This window comes from Amphiura filiformis, chromosome 20, assembly GCF_039555335.1.
Source record: "Amphiura filiformis chromosome 20, Afil_fr2py, whole genome shotgun sequence".
Taxonomy (NCBI): Eukaryota; Metazoa; Echinodermata; class Ophiuroidea; order Amphilepidida; family Amphiuridae; genus Amphiura; species Amphiura filiformis.
The window spans coordinates 10,346,670-10,361,479 of NC_092647.1; positions in this window are offsets into that span (position 1 = coordinate 10,346,670).

Consider the following 14,810-nt stretch of genomic DNA (forward strand, 5'->3'; position numbering starts at 1 on the left):
TGATATCAAATAATTTAGATTTTTTGAAATTTGCAATACATATTTTATGACAAATTATTAGAATTTCATATTTTAGCATATATTTTTTTTGCTATTTAACAGTCCTCGAAGTAAACTTGATAAATATAATGATATGTACTTAAAGTGTATGTAGCTGGAATGACCTTTCATATTGAAGATATGCATTTTTCCCCCAAAAGACATCAATTTTGTTGGTATTTTGGGGAAAAAAATTCATATCTTAAATACAATCTTAAATACAATTTTGGTCAAAATTTTCAATTGATCGCCGGCTTTTCCTCCCAGCTACATACACTTTAAGTTCATATCATTAGATTTATAAAGATTACTTCGAGGACTATTAAATATCAAAAATATCTTAATAATTTGCCGTAAAATGTGTATTATATCACAAATTTCAAAAAAATCAAAATTATTTGATATCAGGATATTCTTTGTATTCAGAATGCAATTCGATATGTCAGATATGCTCTCATGTCCCACAAAAAAATACTGTCCAAACGTTCATACCCCAGCCCTTTTTTTCATGATGATATTGTTTTTATATGTTAGAATCAGGTCACATGTTGACATGTTATGATTTGTTACTTCTGTTCATAATTTTGATATGAATAAATGTGAGGACAATCATGTGCAATGAAAACAAAATTAAATCGTTGTTATGATGATTATTTATGATGCAAGGCATTTTTTTGTCTTTGCCACCTGACCAAGAAAGCTGGCTACGCCTATGGAAGGCTTAATGTGCAATAATTTGAAAATCCAAGTTTTTCGCAGATAAACCAAGTTTTTCAACCGAAAACTTGCTTTTTCAATCGAAAATCCAAGTTTTTCCGATTGAAAACTTGGTTGAACTTGGTTTATCGGTGAAAAACCAAGTTTTTTTAATACCAGGTTTTTTGATAAACCAAGAATTTCAATTGAAAAGCCAGGTTTATCAGCGAAAACCTTTATTTTCAATCGAAAATCCAAGTTTTTGAATCCATTTGAAAAACCAAATTTTTCAAATCCATTTGAAAAACCAAGTTTTTCAATTTGAAAGTCCAGTTTTCGGTGATTAACCAAATTTTTCAACTTGAAAACCAAGTTTTCATTTTGAAAACTTGGTTTATCAATTACTGCACATTGTGTGCCGATAATCCAAGTTTTTCGGTCAAAAATCCAAGTTTTTCAAATCTGTTTGATGGACCAAGTTTGAAAAGTATTTTACCAATAAACTTGGTTTTTCGATTGAAAAACTTGGATTATCGGCACACAATGTGCAGTAATTCGATAAACCAAGTTTATTCATTTTTTTTCAATTTGTAAAACCAAGTTTTTCGGTGATTTGTTACTTCTGTTCATAATTTTGATATGAATAAATGTGAGGACAATCATGTGCAATGAAAACAAAATTAAATCGTTGTTATGATGATTATTTATGATGCAAGGCATTTTTTTTTTGTCTTTGCCACCTGACCAAGAAAGCTGGCTACGCCTATGGAAGGCTTAATGTGCAATAATTTGAAAATCCAAATTTTTCGCAGATAAACCAAGTTTTTCAACAGAAAACTTGCTTTTTCAATCGAAAATCCAAGTTTTTCCGATTGAAAAAACTTGGTTTATCGGTGAAAACCAAGTTTTTTTTAATACCAGGTTTTTTGATAAACCAAGAATTTCAATTGAAAAGCCAGGTTTATCAGCGAAAACCTTTTATTTTCAATCGAAAATCCAAGTTTTTCGAATCCATTTGAAAAACCAAATTTTTCAAATCCATTTGAAAAACCAAGTTTTTCAATTTGAAAATCCAAGTTTTTCGGTGATTAACCAAATTTTTCAACTTGAAAACCAAGTTTTTCATTTTGAAAAACTTGGTTTATCAAATTACTGCACATTGTGTCCGATAATCCAAGTTTTTCGGTCAAAAATCCAAGTTTTTCAAATCTGTTTGATGGACCAAGTTTGAAAAGTATTTTACCAATAAACTTGGTTTTTCGATTGAAAGTTTTTCAGTGATAAGACAAGTTTTTCAACTTGAAAAACCAAATTTTTCATTTCAAAAAACTTGGTTTATCGAATTACTGCACATTGCGTGCTGATAATCCAAGTTTTTCAATCGAAAATCGCACATTTTTCAACTATCTGTTCAAATCTTTGATAAACCAAGTTTTTGATTTGAAAAACCAAGTTTTTCGAATTTGAAAAACCAATGAGTTTTTCAAATTTGAAAATCCAAGCTTTTCAGTTTGAAAAACTTGGTTTATATCGACTGAGCAATTGAAAAACTTGGATTTTCAATCCATTTTCAAATGCTCTGTCGATAAACCAAGTTCTTCAAAGGAAAAACTTGGTTTATCATCAAAAATCTTGGTTTTTCAAATCGGAAACTTGGTTTATCGATACAAATTTGAATCAAAGTTTTTCGATTGAAAAACTTGATTTATCGGCGAAAAACTTGGTTTTTATCGAAAAACTTGGATTTTCAATTACTGCACAATCGCCTTCCATATCGCCCCTGTTTATAGGAAATTAGAGCATGTTTTAATTTTTGACCCCCCCTGTACTATGCCATACATGTAATAAAAATAGAAATAACTATAACTTACTAACTGGTAAATGTGAGTTTTTGGAACCCAAATTGTAGGTAAAAATGTCTCGTGGACGTTAATATTTTTAAAATACTGTAGTATCTGAACCTTGTAGTATGCGATCATTGGTATGATGGAGGAACGTCAGAGGATGATTTAAGCACTTCCCAGCAAGTCTTGCGGTTAGCCAGCTGTGTGAGTGAACATGACACCACTGCCCGCCCACTGCATACACACGTGCATGGTTAAATTTGAATTTGGACTGATATATTTACAATAAATACACATTCAAAATGCCAGTCGATTTCACATTTTATGTTATCTACAGAAGGTGTGAATTATCCTTCATGCATACATCACTTTAGATCTGAAATCGACCAAGTAATAATGACACACGGGCAATTCTAAAACAACATCTTTTGCACAGAGTTCAATGGGATTTAAAAAGTAAAGTGGCAGTTGAAACTCTAGTGATAACACTTTTACAGTGCATGATGGGGCTTCCTTAAATCATCCTCTGGAGGAACGTTATCCCTATCTTTCTATGATGTAACACATTATCAAAGCATTTGGTTTTTTTGTTTTATCAAAACAATTAGTTGAAAAGATTAAATATATGAAGTTTGCCAACATATTGTTCGATTGCGTTGCCACGACCTGATAAGGGACCGTTCACAAACACTTGTAAGGGGGGGGGGGGCCTGATGCAAAAAGGGGGGGGGGCCTGAAAATTTTTGACCCTCCTAAGGGGGGCCCTGAAAAAAATGGCCACAAATTTTTCTGGGAAAATTGAGTTTATATGCTTTCTATGGGGTTGACCGATAATTTTCATGTCAAAAGGGGGCCCTGAAATTTTCGAGGTCTGTAAAGGGGGGGCCGAAAAATTTTCGCGATAAAATTTTTTGCATCAGGCCCCCCCTTACAAGTGTTTGTGAACGGTCCCTAATTATACAAGACGAGAGAGAAGCTGGGAATTAAACAAAAAAAAGCTCTAATAATTTGAAATTGGATGCGCGCGATGAAGAGGGGCTCTAAAAACATCATTTTTTGGCCGAACTTCCTTATTACATTTTTAATAATTTCTACACTCTTATATCGAGGGGATATGAAGGAGTATCCAGGCGGCGAGCGGCATGATGGGCGGAAAGAGACGGCAAAACTGCTCAGCCGTACGGCCATTCCCTCGGTTAGTTTTGTGGGGTTCATTTTCTAACCCCATTCTGTTATACCCGCATGCGAAGCATGGACAGGTATATTGCCATCCTGTGGTTTCTTCTCCTGCTTCTTTTCCTCCATCAAACATGATTCTGTCAAGGCGAGAGCGCTAAAACTACAAGGGCCCCAGGGCCCATATGTGGTACACTTATTGGCCCTACCCCGTAGATTTAGAATTTAGAATGTTTTTACTGTTTCAGTGTGCATGTTCTCCTTATTGATGGTTTATGCCTTTCACGCTTTCCAAAATGAGAGCTGTTTTAAATGTATTTGTGCAGTTTTATCTGTGTAGAACCCCGGGGTGTAGAACATTTTGATTTATCATAATAAAATTCCTTTAAAAAAGGAATGTGGCGCCCAATGTGAACTTGGACGTGATATGGTGAATTCCATGGTGTGTAGATTTGGTATTATAATGATTTTTCTAGGGAAGAGTAGAAGATGATCAAATGCAAGAAAAATGTGTTTGATTGGGGAAGGTGTTCTGACAATCCAAATATAAACTTAGTCCACCTCAAATGACCTGTAACAATTTGTGATTGACATTACTTAATTCACCTCGGATGACTTTGATCTGAAATTCAACATTTTCGCGCTTACACCAATCATATCCATAACAATTTAACTCTTACAACTTCCTGTCAACTCTCTAATTTAAAACTCTAAATTTCTGTCTGTTTGCCTTTTCTGTCTTCATTGGTCTTGTACCCTTTTAGGGTTGGTACAATTTGTGACCCTACTGCTCATACCCGACTTTTCATACCCCACTTGACCCAACTTTTTATTGTTATGATAAATCATTTTAGATATTTCAATGAATACTAAATAAAGTGTAAATGAAGTCTACCGAATTGAAAAGGCTAAATCAGTGTAATTGGTGAAAAATTATGATTTAGAAATTATTATTTATAAACATTACCCTTCCTCGTGCGCAGCCATAATCTCCAAACCAGTCGTTCAGAAGTTACCTTTTCATGAGGAAGTATATCTGTCTGTCACATTAAGATATACGCATGGGGACATTATAAACGTCAATATTGTCATTGCATGTTATTCAGCCTTTTCACTGCTACCAACATTTGAGATTAATTGAGTATTGACTTCAATGTACCGCTCAGTTGCTACAAGCAAGTTCAATCAAGTTAGCATATCAAGGCTTAATTGGTCAATGCATTGTGATAAGCAAACACTTATTGATTGGCTTGAGCAAACTTTATAACCAGGTTTAGGGAGTGTTCAGAACATGGGGGGGGGGGGGCTGGGCACTTGGAAATTGGAGTCAAAAAGTTTTGACCCCCCCTCTTCCTTCCTTCCATTATACCCCATCTTTGGACATACAAAACCTTTTAGATCAACCCTTTCCAAGAATTTAAAAAACAACTTATGATTTGTGCAGTAACGAACTCAATCCCAATTTACATTATAACAAGTATGCACTAAGTTTTAATGGTTATACATTTTTTTATAATTTATAGGCCTTTAGGCCTATTTCCTACACTGAAACATGCAAGTTTATAGGGTGACTTGTATGAAGTTTAATTTCATTGTATGCATTCTCATTTTTTCATGTTTCATTCTTAGAAGCAATAATTAAATAAAAATAACACAAGAAAGGGAAATTTAGAGAAACATCTGGGCACATACTCAAGATTTTTAGTGCTTTAGACTTGTTTATCAGGGGCGTAATTTGTCTTGGTCAGTGGAAAATATAAATTTCGGGGCAAGGACGAAAAAAAATGTCAGTTGCATCATTTTGACCCGGTATTATCAGTGGAATATATACATAAACTCTTTTCTTAAAAAAAGCTTCCAAAAAGAAATGTTGTGCGTTCTTGTTCTTTTGGTATTTTCTTGTTAAAACTTTTTGACCCCTGCCCCTATCAGGAGCAAAAACTTTTTGACTCCTTTTGAAGACATAAAACTTTTTGACTCCTCTTTTAGAGACTAAAACTTTTCGACCCCTCCATTTTGCCACCCCCCCCCCAAGTATTTCTGAACAATCCCTTAGTCCAGGCGATTAGAATTGCACAGGGCTCAAAACTCATCAATACTAATCACAATTTTGTATCTAAATATGGCTGAACGAGGCTTTGAAATTTGAGATGAGAAAATGCTTGAAAACGCTGTTCTTTATCAATAATATTTAAGGAAATGTGTATGGTATTTGCTTAATATTTGATTACCAACGGAATAAACTGCGAATATCTAATATAAGTCGGGTCAGGTGGGGTATGAAAAGTCGGGTATGAAAAGTAGGGTCACAAATTGTACCAACCCATCATTTTATATTACACTACAGTTTGTTACAATAGATAAGCAAACATTGCTGGGTAGATAACAGGATTTAGTTATTTACTTAACCCAATCATGGAGGTAGTAGCTAGTACTACCTCCATGGCAATAACCGCTATATAGATTCTATGGTAGGCCTAATTAGCAAACAAAAGCCATCAGTTTATTGAGGCCTCGTTAATTGGTCTTATCACTATGGACCACAAGAGTCTCATCCCAATGGCATAGTCCAATAACCTCAATTACATAATCATAGTGCAAAATTTGACCTCAAGTTGCAGAGTATGAGTTTGTGTACCCAAATTTTCAAGGACTGTTCCCATGATAGATGAGCATGTTGTGGATCCTAGTGTATGGTCAAATGTCATCGTCTATCGGGTTCTAAGGCACACGGTAAACTGGTTGAACGCATACAAAGGTCAGGATTTATTAGGTGTTTTATAAATCCTAATTTTGTATTTTAAACAAAGAATATACGCTCACCATTTTATCCCGTGCATATCAGAAAACAATAATAAAATAAAATCCAAGCAAATTGTGGTTTTATTTATGAGCTGGCTGCTGGGCATAATTTTAGCAAAACAATTGCGAAGTCAATCTAGCAAGAGTGAAATTAGAAGCGTTTCACAAAGTAATGCCTATATTGTGGCGCCTCCGTAGAGGGCGCCACAAAATGTGCCAGAAATAACCCAAGCTGATCAAAAGGGGCAATTCTCAATTAGATGGCAATTAATCAGTGGTTTTGCTCCCGCTTTTGTTTAGATATCAGCAGACAACTTTTAAAAGCTAATTTGATCAAACTTTGAACCTGTTATCATGTGTATACTCAGGGTTGTATATCCCTGATACTGAAGGATTAAATGCTAAGTAGTAAGTACTGATGATAAGGAGATTCGTTACATGCGATTAAAATTGATCAGAGAAGTATGACACATTCCCATCATGCACCAGTAGCGACACAAGAAAAAAAATGGGGGGGTAGTGAATTTCAAATGGAAAAATAAGGAGTGTTCATAAATACTTTGGTGGGGGACTGTACTGGAAATTTTTAGAGTCGAAACTTTTTTGACAACCCCTCCTCGAGAGAACCTGGAATTTTGTTGACCCCCCCCCCCTTCATAGACATGCAAACATTTTAACAAAAATTTTTAGCAAAATGAGCACAAGATGACAGGGGTGTCAAGAGTGACCAATCATTAAAATATCGTACACAGAAAGTTGAACACAAGCACATCTTTGTTTTCATATTTTTTCTTATTACTTTCTATTTTTCTCTTATTTTTTTTCATGGTTGAAAAGCTTATTGCACTAAAGAACCATATTGACAAATTAAATATTGCTGATTTTAGAGCTTTTTGACTCTTGGTGGTTAAAAAAAAGGAGATGGTCATTAGAGCGGAACAGTTTTTGGGTGAAGGCATTTCTGCCATAATCATGATAATGAAATTAATAAAAAAATTGCATTTGGGCTTTGTTAATTGGGTTTAGTTGAGTTGAAATCGCTTCTGTGTTATGTGCTGTAAGAATGTTGTCTATTTTCTAATAACTGAATTCTCGAAATAAAACTGAACAAGTTTAATTATCTGTTCAATAGAATAATATACTGCGTCACACCACTCCACGCCATACATAAATTCTGCCAGTCACATTTCCCCAATATGAAATTTTTTTAAAGTAAAATTTTAATTTTAATTTTACTTCATTAAAGTTTGGCGGAGGCAGGGTTCGAACTCACGGCGGCGGACTGCTTTGGACACACTATGAACCCAGCGCCTTAGACCACTCGGCCACTGGTCTTGTTGAAATTCATTTGAAACTTATTTGAAGATATAATCGCAACTTCAACATAGGCCTACCACGTGACAAGCAAAGGCAGAAAACGTACCATATTTTGGAATTTTATTTGTCTAAAAACATTTATGTGTATTATTAGCGCTCAATTATTGTTAACTGCGTGTTTTATACAAAAAAAATCCAACAATAAACATGATAACTGGGCGTCTATATGGACAATACATTATATCGATTTTGACACGTGCTTGTGTCTCAGTACATTTCCATGGTCAGTAAAATACTATAGAGGAAAACCTATATACCATTTTCTTGTATACACGTTCGATGTTTTGATCAAGTATGTGAATATTCGACATTAGACCCAAAATGTTTTTTCAGGAAATAAAAGATTAGATTACCATAAAAACGAAACAGTAATCTTTGGTTGGGTCTAATGTAATATTCACATAGGATTTTCAACGTTTTTTCTATCCTTATTCTTGCTCAATTAAAAAAAATATTTTGGCGTATATAAAATTGAAATAAAATTCTCTGCTTCTTAAACGACATCAAATGTGCCACAATTGGGTATCACGAATCGTTATATATGATGTGCAGTTAATATTCATATTTTCTTTTATACAGAGGATGCTTCAGTTTTGACAGGAAAATATTTTCTTGAAAACCCTCTCACTCGGTTATTTTAAAAAGGTAACCACGCTTCCCTAGAATGTGCAATAAATTAGCATTAAAATTTTTCTTATTCTAACAGCAAGCGTTTCTAGAATGTATTATGGCGAAATGTGGTGTAATACTGCGTCTGCCACGCTATGGCTGGACTTACTTAAATGATCCGCCAAATGCACTGTGCGCTGTGTGCGGGCAGTGAACCTCGTGTTGCATTATATGTCACGTAAATTTGGTAAACAGCTTGTTCAGGAATGCGTGGAATGCGGGCAAATTATGCACGTTGTGAACTTGACATTCTCAGGAGTATTAGTAGAGGGTACATAGATTATGTCATGAAAAAGACATTAAGACTTGTTAACAATTACTTATATTATTATCAGAAATCTACATGTAACCTTTTTTGGGGACACCCGGGTACAAAATAACAACCGTGTCAAAACACAGCAATATGATCACAACAAATAGGCCTAGCACTAACTGCTGCGAAGGTATCCACCCAGCAAACACAAAACGTTCTTGAAACGTTTCAAAGAGGTTATATTTTGGGCTTTTGGTTTTGGTAACGATATGTTAGAATGTATGCCGAAGTTATCAAAATGTTTTATACACTTTATATACTCTATATAACCCGACATTTAATTTTAAACGTTTTCTGGCAACCTTTTTTTAACCTTTTGCGACTGATGTCGAAAACATTTTGTGTTTGCTGGGCAGATCTTTCTAGGCTGTATATTCGGCCTGTTGTCGTTTTCATGATTCTGACATCACAGTTTATATCACTTTCGCCCTGATCTCTTTCCATAATATGGTATCCATAAAGGGTATATGGAATACTACTGTAATAATTGATGTGCGCGGAGCGCGAAATGTTTTTAATTTTGGTATTAAAACACAGGACTTTCATTATTCTCAATTATAAATTAATTATAGTTAAATACGCGCGAAGCCCGCGAATTATATTTTATCAATATTCATGATATTGGTTAAAACTTTTTTGAGCCCCTCTTCTATAAGGAGTCAAACTTATTTGGTTCCCCTTTTTGAAGACCTAAAACTTTTTTGACCCCCCTATAATGCCCAGCCCCCACCAAAGTATTTATGAATACTCCCAAAGAGGTCTTTGGGTGACAGAGCATGAAAAAAAAAAAAAAAAAATATATATGGGGTCTTGGGGTGAAATGCTGAAAAAGGGCAATAACGGCCCTATACATACGCTTTACCTCAGAGTGCCTGGGGGAGGGGGCATAGCCACTGAGAAAATGGTATATTGATGGTGCATTCTAGAATTCTACAGTATATAAGTGTAATAACACAAAACAAGTGGCATATGAAATATAGGCTAATGCTTGTTTCATACTTTCGTGCCGCTAAGCGGCGTGACGCACGCGGATTGCAGACAAACGGACACAATCGAAGTTTGCCATTGGTTAATACGTCTTGGATGACGGGGGCATGAGCCTATTCCAGCAATGCATTGTGGGAAGGCATGCTTTGTTGATGTGATGTGATACAGCGAGTCAACACGAACCCGAAAGAAGAGCCAGATTTTCGGGGAAAGATTGGGAGAGATGACTCTGGTGCGGGAGGCCATTGAACATGTTGAAATCAGGACATACAACTACATCAATTCATCATTGGAGCACTCCTGATGGGGATGTGAGTTGTACACATCGAAATATTGAGACAAATATATCAATATAGGCCCCTGTGTGCTGAATGACAGCTTAATAAATCTACTTGCCTGGGAAAGATACAGTTTTACCTATATTTAGATGGTGTTTTATAGTCTACACTTGCATGATTTGAAAGAAAACTACACGGAAAGCTTACGATCTGCTGAGATATGCAGAAAATAAATTATGTCGTCAATGATCATTTAACTGCCTTTTGACACGGGAATAGGTGAGCACTCGCAAAGGTACTTCGGCAGAACCACTTGTACCACCGGGTTGTACCATCGACCACGAGTTGGGCTTCCTGTTGTAACATCATCTTTCTAAGCAGTGTAACATAATCAGATATGCATGTTCAAGTTGGTCGACTTCGAACTCTTGTTGTGGATTGAAATCGCAATTTACAAAAACAAAATAAGATTTATACGAAGAAGTGTACATTAACCATTTTTGTGGGTTTTTATTTTGCTTTTTTAAACGCGAAAATGTCGTCTGAAAAACAAAAAGGACAATATGTAAAAGTCAACACAAGAGGAGGAGTGGATAGCTACCTGGACGAAACGTATGGAGATGATGTTGTTGGTGCTAATAATTCAAGACCGGAAGTAGTTGTGGACTTTGATGAAGAAGACAAGAAGATAGAAAGATGTTTGAGAAATTTCAACCCTATTGTACTAGCGTTAGCAGTATTGGTTATATTAACCTTTGTGTTCTGTATTATATATTTTGGCACTTTAAACAGTCGCGGATTACTTAATCCTGAAGCACAGGTTATTGTGACGTCACAGCCTGAAAATACACCTTTTACCATGGTAACAGGTAGGTTTGTCGAATTTTAAAACATATAACACTGGCATTGCCATTTGCAATAATATGCAAAATAAACACCTACCAATAACCCCCTTAATCATGTTAATGAATGACCATAATTCCAAAACAGTTGATCGTATGCCAATTTGGGATATGCATTCGAAGCAAAATATACTTATTCGCATTATGATTATGACCCCGGGATTATGACACCTCATTTGTTGAAATGGTCCCAATATTACTGTCGCAGCGTACATTTAAATGAAAGTAACCCAAGATTTGACAGTAGCAAAATCCTATTGCCTTGTATTCAGTATCCATATATGGAAGGAAACATGTTCAGCTCTCATTGGATTAATCTTCTTGTTTCGTGAATTTTGCCAAAACATGAAAATCAATTAAAAAAAATTCATCATCAATATTCACATGCCAGATTTTTGGGATGGGGTGAGTGGGAATAACTCTTGTGGGGTGTGGCTGGGTGTGTGGTCAGTGAGTCTAAATGCATGTTTGGAGATGGTTGAATATGTATTATAATTATATGGATTAATTTAGTCAGTTAACATAGCTCCATAACAACCCACCCTCATCTGAAGATGCTCATTGCTTTAGCAGTGCCTCATTTCAAATATATAGTTTTAGTTTTGGTTTTGGTTTTGGTCACGTGGTTTCCTATTGTCCTGCCTAACCACTTGAATCACAAGATATCGAACTCATTGTTTCTACCTTTTGTTTAAAACTAAACATTTGTGGCAGGTAGTTTCGGTTTTGGTTTCAGTTTCTTATAAGTGGTGTGACAAATAAAATTACAGGATTTTCGAGTTACCTGATCTAAGTATACAAAAGAAATGTTTAAATTTCGCAGTGCAATATTCACGAGCAGAGAAGTCGAACAAAGCAGTCTACATTTGAAAGCATTGATTTAGTTTGAAAGCATTGACAAGAGACTACGAAATCAGCCTAAGCTGATTTCACTGTGAAAATATATAGACCATCGAAATATTTGCATTCGACATTACAAAAGGGGCAACTATTGTAATTGTATAGGTGCTATAAACAAAATCGATTCATGTCCTTAATCCCATGTACCAGAATCGATGGAAGGCCATTATATGACCTCTAATAACCTAATGACTTTTACTGAAGCAATTTTTACTGCAAAAAGTAGAAGATAGAGGGGAGAAGAGATGTGTGATGTGTGGGCGTGTGTGTGTGTGTGTGTTGGGGGGGGTGGAGGGCAAGGGGGATATGGGCCGGGAGAGAGAGAAACATATGAGAGAGAGCATTGGAAGTGAAAGAGAAGGGGAGGAGAGCTCGAGATGAAGATATCGAATGTAGGGGGGAGGAGGAGGGGAAAGGGGTAATTTAGGGAAGATGTGGTTATATAGGAGGGGAGCCCCTCTTAAAGAGGTATGGGTTGTGCTTCCGGGGATAATAAACTAATTCATAATCAAATCATCTCCATGCATCGTTTATGTTTCATACAAACAAACAAATCCCCCACCCCACCCCATCCTTCAATATACGCGCATGTATATGATTTCTAGGCCTACATGTAGAACTCGTGAGTGTAATATGCCACCTACCGTCGACAGAGAGCATCAACTGTCGTCCGCGGGATAGATTTCCGATATCAATCATGATAATAATTATGTTAGCACAATAGGCTATTGTATACTTCTGGTTATATACCCTATACTGTGTCCTCCCAGCATAATAGTGTTATGATTACAGACCAGATCAGCTCTACTTTTTAATCCCTTGATTTTTGGTTTCTGAACAAAAGAGAAACCAAAACTATATATTTGAAATGAGGGATTGTACAAAATGTAACAAACAAGTCAATCACCATCGCATTGCAGATGACGTATTTCTCAAGTCAGGAGATGAATTTGAGTGTTACCAATCATGTGAAGATATCCCAAATTCATTCTGTTCTGAAGAAGAGGAATCATGCAAGTGTCTGGATGGCTATAAACCAAGTTATTCCAGGTAGGAATCGGGAAGCGGGTGGACATCAGGGTGGACGAGGGGCCCCGAGGGTTCAGGGGCCCGAGAAAAAGTGAGATGTTAATTAAGCAATAATGTGTGATTTGCAAAATAAAGAATAGATAGTATTTAAATGTTAGTTTTCACCGATCACATTGTCCCCTTTTAATTTCGAGCCAAACAAATGAGGTAAGATTATACGCGCCCGAAAAGTAAAGTATAGTACCATTTTTTCACACTTTTTTTTTTATACTTTAACTTTAAACGTAACAACAGCATACTCGTAACACATTAATATTATTTATGAATCTTGCAATTTGCCGACAATCACACATAGCTTTTACTACATTTGCCGACAATCACATGGTTTTGACGACAACAGTCAATTTTTGCCGGCATGATTCACGAGACGTCTTAGCAAGCACTCCATCGGTAGAACTCTGAATAAGACCGGAGATCTCCGGAATATAAAAACAAATTTTACTCTAAGTAAACCACTAAAATCAGGCTTCTCTCACGTGCTATTTTGTACACCACTGGGCATTACAATCATGCAAAATGTTGAAATTCGAAAAGTGAGGGCGTCGCTGTGGAGCAAATACCCGTCACGTCACATTCTACATTTTACAGATAAGTCTGTATAATTATATCTAGACCATTTAAGGTTTGTAAATTGGGATCACAAAAATTTTGCACATGTAAAGGTGGGAAAGCGATTTTTGGCAGGCCGAGAGGGGGGGGGGACAAGCGATTTTGGTGGGCCGTTCGGAATTTTACAGGGGGGGGGCTCATAATTATCTGTAACATGTAGAGTGTGACGGGTATTACAGAATTATGTACGTAGCACCTGGTACGTATAGCTTTATTAAATTCATCCCTCTGTTTGTCTGCCAGTAGCTGTCCGTTTACCCCTCTCACACTTCTCTTTTTTCCGTATTTTTCAGCAAAAACGTGGAAGGTGTACGTCGGTTGGTGAGCTGCCTTTGACATAGATGGAGTGTATAAGGCAGGGGCGGCGCCAGGGTATTTTGATAGGGGGGGCAAAAAAATTGTGGAAATTTTGTATGCAGCGCGAAAGCGCTGGCCGTCTCGCTTGCGCGACGCAGGGGGTGTCTGAGGGGGATGTGCCCCCCTCAGAATTTAGAAAAATTTCTAAATGAAAGCCCAAATGAAGCCATTTGATGCACCATTTTCACCCTTTTTAGGGTTATTTATTTATTTTCCAACCGCATATTTTGTATGGATTTCATTCACGGGCCCGACTTTCAGCCTGCTGGTTTTAAGCATGGACCTACTCAATATTAGTAAATCCAGCACCTTTTGGCAACAAAATAAGTCCATGGTACAAATGTGCACGAATTGAAATATGGTGGAAACGTTAAATAAAATCGCGCGAAGCGCGAAAAAAATTGGCACTTTTTAGGCTAAAATGACCAAATGTAAGGTTAGTTTGGTCAGAAACCCACATACAGGCGTCAGCATTGGGAAATGATTGTATGGACCATCTACCCTATCAAAATATAGTCGGATCTACGCCTCTGGTCGCAACGCGGTGTATCATAAATAAGTCGGGTACATTGTATATGATATGCCGGTGTTTTTTTTAAAATAAATTGGCACGATAAAATTATATGAAGGGGGGGGGGTTCTTGAGGTTGGAAATATTTCAAATTGAAAGCCGCAATCAAGAGCATAGGCGGGAGGTAGTCGCCCCCTATGATCACTAAAAGCCAAAAAGGTCCACTTTGCGAGCGTAACGAGCGAAAAAAACCCCATTTTA